This window comes from Lathamus discolor, chromosome 11 (genome assembly GCF_037157495.1).
Source record: "Lathamus discolor isolate bLatDis1 chromosome 11, bLatDis1.hap1, whole genome shotgun sequence".
Classification (NCBI taxonomy): Eukaryota; Metazoa; Chordata; class Aves; order Psittaciformes; family Psittacidae; genus Lathamus; species Lathamus discolor.
Window position 1 is genome coordinate 10,787,127 of NC_088894.1, and position 6,661 is coordinate 10,793,787.

Genomic DNA, 6,661 nt, shown 5'->3' on the forward strand with positions numbered 1-6,661 from the left:
TTAGAAGGCACTGCGTATAATGGATGTGGATAATTTTCAGCACTTTTTGTATTCAGGATTCAGGTGAAAACAGTATTTGTTAGGAAAAAGAAAAACGGACTAAAGTGTCTGTATTGTCACAATCTGGCAAAGAACTGTTGATAAATTAGCTGGGCAGCACCCATCAGAATAGGCTGACCATTGCAGATTTGGTCACAGATTGTGTCACTCAGTCCCAGTGATCTTGGAAAATGGAGGCAGAGGTCAGGACTGGTGCTGTACATTTGAACTGACAGTAGATCCATTGCTGAACTAATGGTGGTTTGTTATAGCATGCAGTATGCAGTTAAAAACACTATTTTGTGCAAGACCCCGGGAAGTCTTACCTCATTTCGATAGGACTATGAACATACCTATGCCTTGCAGAAGATCCTGGTGCAGGTACAAAAGTAGCGCAGTTAAGTCAGCATGGTGTCACTAGCAGGCTAATGTCTTATCAAAGCTGCCATCAAGCACCATGATTTTGATATTTGAGCTAGTTTTGAGAACTGTAAGACAGAAATGCTATGCACAGCATAGACAAATGCTACACTTCACGGTTCCAACTAATTTTGGAGCTAGGAATCCAGAGAATACAAGCGTTTGCTTCGGTTTTCATGTCACGAATTAGTTCAGCAACCTAAATAGTGTCGACTATTTAGTTCTGCCACACTATAGTGGCAGAACACCTTTGTCATGCTGAACCCTCAGTGAAAGCAGGTAAAATGTGGACTAGGAATTTCTGTGGTGACCAACTGTAGAATAGGAATGCAAATCCAATGTACTTCATGCACTCAGCTCTCTTCGTATCTAAAAACTGGTGATAAAGACAAAATTCTCCACATGGCCAAGGTTGTACAAAGTATTCTTGGTGAGCTAAAGTGAAGGATGAAACATTGGACAACAGACTGGAAATAGTTTATAGTGGGCTATATCATAAACACAGTTTGCAAGTGTTTCAGTATCAAATACTTTGGCCCAAATTTTCAACAGTGCTCAACTCTTTAAAAATCCAGTGATACCGAGTATACTTTGCTAAAATCGATATTGTTACAAATTTGGTTTATGATATTTCCTTCACTAATAAATAAGGTTTCAAATCTAGAAACCTGAAATGATTCCAATCTAAGTTCAAGATTCCCTAACTTTATGATAAGAAACCACATTACAAATAGGGAACAGACAGAAAAAACCCAAACCAAATCCTTCAGTGAAACAATATTGAAGTCGCACTCTCACAAGGTGTTCCGACAAAGAACTACTTTGTCCCTTATAAATTGCCATGAAGATTCATCATGCTCTCCTGAAATGCCCCTTTAAGAAAATGTGGTTGTATGCTTTGCCTGGTATGAGATACTGCTACAAATAACTCTGACACGCAAAAAGCTACAGCAAAATGGATTGCATCTGATAGAGAGTCAGCCTGGTCTGTAATCTGAGGTCTTTTATGGCTGGAAAGAACAAAAGAACGATTTGTGTGAAAGAGTAAGATAGCTCACACAGTCAGTACTTAGGTACAGCTATCTTAAAACACCCCCAGGTATTCAGTATTTTCTTAACTGCCTGGTCACAAAGTACGATCAGTGAACCCTAAAGATACCGAGGTCTAAAGCTTAAGAGAAAATTAGTCTGTGTATCCTGACCTCTATTTGAGAGAATGCTCTGGAGATACCAGAGCACCCCATTTCATTATGCAAAGTGATACCTAGGGGCTTATTTGTAATAACTTCCCAGGAATTTTAACAAGTACTTTAAAATATTTATTAAAGTGATAAATGATCTCTGACACTTGGCTATTCTTTGTCTTGGAACGATGAACCACTATTACATGTATGACTGTATGTGTGTGGTGAGAATGGTCCTCTTTCCCTTTTTCTCATTAAAAAAAAAGAAAAAAAGACTACTGGTTGATTGGTTTCTTCAATGAAACATGCCAAACCAGAAGAGATGGTGCTATACTGGATGGAGCACTTCCACTCTGAAGTGTCCAATCAGTTTAGTATGACTGCTGTAAAACCACATCTCATCTTCTTCTGGAATAACCTTCCTGTATGCCCCAGGAATCTTCACAGTTATCTTGTGATATTAAAATAGATCGCAAACCCCTATTAAAGCACAGCATATCAACTTGAAAGAAAAATCTTAAAGATACTTTTTAGACTGAATATGGTAATTGCTTCATTTTCTGTCTCGCTAACGGTCCTTATTTTGCAGGCACAATGGGGAAATCTCTTCTGGTTTGGAGCTATTGCCCTGTTCACATGAGCAGCAAAATGCTGAGCTGCATTTCAGAAATTATCAATGCTTCCAGGACTGCTCCTGTTCAAAGAGCCAGGCAACAACGCCCTGTGAAACTCTGGCTCCTCATGACATTTCCAGTACTTCTGGTTACAGCCGGGCAGAAAGGAGCAATGTTGTGACTTCGAGGCTTTCATTTGTAGTTAAGTGAGACAACACAGAAATTAAAAAAGAGAAAATTAAGAGGCAGCACGAAACATTAAAACAAGCTCCAGCCTTAGCTTCAGGAGAGCTTAAATTTGCTGTGGGCTCAGCTATTACTGGCCTTCACCCATGACTGAAGACAGCTGCTCTCTATTTCTTTTGACTATTTAGATCTACAGTCTGTGATCCTGATGTGTTTCTCATTATACATTGACCTTAGCACAGCAAGGCAATAATCTTGGATTAATGATACAACATTATAAATAAATAATATTTAAATATTGACTCTAATGAATGAATTTAAATTAACTAATTTGGGCTCGAAAGTCCATTCCAATATTAGAGAAATGAGCAAATATTCAAACTGGTGATTTTCAAAGCTGTCTTAACTATAAGTTCAACGTCTAACACCGAAGAAAAGAGTGCATATTAAAATGTTTTACAACACATTAGATAACAGATGTTGCACATGGTCATTTATATGAAGAAAATTTATTAAAAAAATAAGTAATATTTTAATATTTTAATAAGTAGCATATATTATTTCAAAAAGTAAGTAATAATCAGGCTGTTGGAATATAGTAGATGTTTATGCGGCACTTCTTACATCATGACTGTGCATTTGTTCCTGTGATTACAGGAAATTATTGAAATATATTAGATCAATATAAAATGTTTAAAGAAAGATCAAGGAAATTCAAACCAGCACCATTCTTAAAAAAAAGAACCCTGGAAAAACATGTATCCTCACGGAAGATTAAGCATCTAAAAATAGAGTATATAAACCCAATATAAGTTCTTGGCATAAGTTTAGAGACTTGAGTTTACCTAATTCAAGCTAGATCATACTTTAAATATTCTAGCAGCCAAAAATTAATTCAATGTGTGCACATCTGCAAGACTATTTAACAAGAAGAAGCAGAAAAATAATTCAGATGACAGTGTGTTTTACTGGTTATCTGTATGTACAGCATAACTGTGTATGAAATGAACACGAATTTTTGCTTTTGGGAAAACAGAGGTCCAGATTTCTAGTCTCTGAAATTAAACCCACATACACAATAATCTGGCTTTTTTTGGCTTTGCTTCATATGCAGAAGATCATCCAGTTCCAACTCCCCTGCCACAAGCAGGGGTGCCTCACACTAGACCGTGTTGCCCAAGGCTCTGTCCAGCCTGGCCTTGAACACTGCTAGGGATGGGGCAGCCACAGCTTCTCTGGGCACCCTGTGCCAGCGCTTCACCACCCTCACAGTTAAGAACTTCTTCCTTATATCTAACCTGATATGTAAAGAATATGCAAGATGAAAGTAATGTCTTCATGATAAAATTCTCATTCCTCTGGCAATAAATAGGAGATACTTGGTGTTTGAACACTATTATGCTGTGCGCTCAAGATAAACATCTGGAAGCAGGTGAGGAGAAATACTTTAAAATAACATGAATAACATCTGGGAAAGTATTCCTGAAAGATGTTACACATAAATATTATAGTACAATACTCATCAGAAGCATGTTCTGCTTTTATGTAAGAAATTACATCTGTGAATGGCTTTTTCTGTCTTTTTAAATTATTACTAATAATTTCTGTTTGCTGGATTCCATATGCATACCACGCATTTGCCAGTATTAGGGTTAGCTTTTTGTCTTTGGTCCTTATGCAACAGGTTTTCTATTTACAAGGTTAAATTTCCCTCTGTACAACAGAGTAGGAGTATAAAAATCTCTGGAAACATTATGATTGCACTGAACTCTGACAGCTGTTCTTGCTAACCTCGCTGCTTACCAGTGCTGAGGCTTTCTACTGAGCAGAGAATTAACATTTGCTGTCACAAGCTGATTCCAGAAGTGACAGTAAGTTGCAAACTGAAAAGTGTTGGCACAATTTCTCTGTATTCCTTGCACCGAAGACAATTTATGGAATTCACTGACTATGTGCAAGGGAGGCAGTGTTTAGTAATTAATGGCATATTTAAAGTCTGTGGCCCACATTTGCAATTGTTTCTAGAGAAGATGACAGCATCTAGGTAAAAACTAAGCAGAATTTCACACAGAATTCTTCTGTCTCCGTTATCCCTAAGCTTGCTATAACCAAGTGAAAAATGTATTTGCCCCACTGGATTACTGAATTCCTAGAAATTAAAAAGTTTTCTGACTTTTGTGCTATCCTATTTATTTATTTTTTCCCTTTAATCTATTTTCAATTCAGAAAAAGAATCTAAAAAGATTAGAACCTCAACTTCAACTTCCAGAGGTTGGCATAAGGTAGAGAAGTGAGTAGTCCATCCTCTGCCACTTTCACTTCCTATTTTGCAATGTGCTGGTGGTGAATGAATACTATTAGTTCCCTGTGAAACTGTCAGGTTTTCAGCAGTCAATAAAGCCTTCGCTTCTTTCCAGGTGAATAACTGATACACAATGAGAAGTGAGAAGTGACTTAAGTGATCAATGCCTAAAAGTAAGAGCCAAATTTGAAGACTGACATGTCTGTCTTATTGTGTTTGGCTCATTGACACAACATGATTGGATCTCTAGGTAACATTAATAACTATGTGACGAGAGCCATCTCTTCATCTGCCTATAGGAAATGGATCAGTAGTTTTGAGCCCAGCTATAACTGCTCAAAATAGCTACACAAAGTTTCCATTAAAGAAATGAGGCAGCTGTAACCCCAAAAGGCTTCATGACTCTGTCAGAAATGCACAGGTGTCTTATACCAGTTATTCAGCCAACTTGGACCACACTGCAAGCAACATCAGTGAAAAACCTGACAAAGACTAAATCACATCTCCTCTGTCAGTACAGCATTTCTCTTTGCTGCAGTTATTTTAAGAATATGGAGAAACATTCCAATCATTCGCATGGAAAAAAGAGGGAAGTCCAGCTTTATGTTTGCTCTCAGAAGACATGGTAAAGCTGTCATTTCAAATCATATTTTAGCTAAGTGTGTGGGAGTATGTGTGAGACGGGAAAGATAAGAGAACTTATACTTAGGTAAGACAAAGACAAGCTTTTCTTATGCAAAACCTATTCTTTTGTTGCTCCTACTAGTTCTGCCTCCTTCCTTCTGAAGTTTCCACTTTCACTTGTTAACACTTCTTACAGCCTCAGGTAATGCACTCTGGCAAAATGCTATGCTAACCAAGATCTAAACTTTAAGACGCACAGAACACATCAGTAATTTCACGCAGGAAAAACATATTCAACAGGCATCCTTCAACAATAAGTAGCATTAAGTAACAGCTTCAGAAACCTTCCTGGTGGAAGGAAATAAAATCTAACCCTGACTGACAATTCACTCCTCACAACATGGCAAGATTGATTGCCTCAGCCTATGAAATCACACTTACAGCGATATTATTTAAAGGCTCTGTGTAATTCATCGACCACCCTGTCATGCATTGTGCATGTGATGTTATATTTTGGACACACTGCAAAGTATTAGATATAAAATTACATTGTATGATGCAGCCCAAATGTACAAGAGTGCACTGCTTGGGACTACATGATTCAGTGAGAAAATATAAATGGGGAAGTACCGGATTTTATTTTTTGCAAAGATTTTAATTTTATTGCAAAGTTATTTATCTTTGTTATTATTTTCTGAATACTTTTGTGTTTATTGGTCGCAACAACAGATAAAGCAACTCTTAGCTATGCTTTAAGCTGAGGATTATGAAGGCGGAAATAGTGACCGTATACCAAAAAAAGAGATTACCATGTGGTCCAAGCTGGTGTTTATTCTCCTAATGCCTGAAATTGATTTTTTCATGTGGATGTATATATATGCTTAGACATATGCACACGCGCACTCTCACACACATAAATATCCGTTCAGCCTGACAAAACGGTTCCAGAATTACACTGAACATCAATAGTGATGTATTCTTTTAAGAGATAAAGATGTGAGAACTACCTGATTTTAAACAAAAGAAAGGATGAGAAAAAAATTATACACACATATAAATGCCCTGGCTCTCCATAGATTTCTTACATGTAGAGAGAGCTTCTAGTTCTGTAAAACACAGTGCAGGCTTTTAGTTTCTATCATTGTAATAGAAGCCTGTCTTAGGACTTCAGTCAAGGTGCTTCCCATGTACAATTCAGTCTGTCCAGCTAATTTCATGCTCATGTATATGATTAGAGCACTGATCATCAAAAATTTCAAGAATGGGCTTTTATTTGCATTCTGAATGTGACC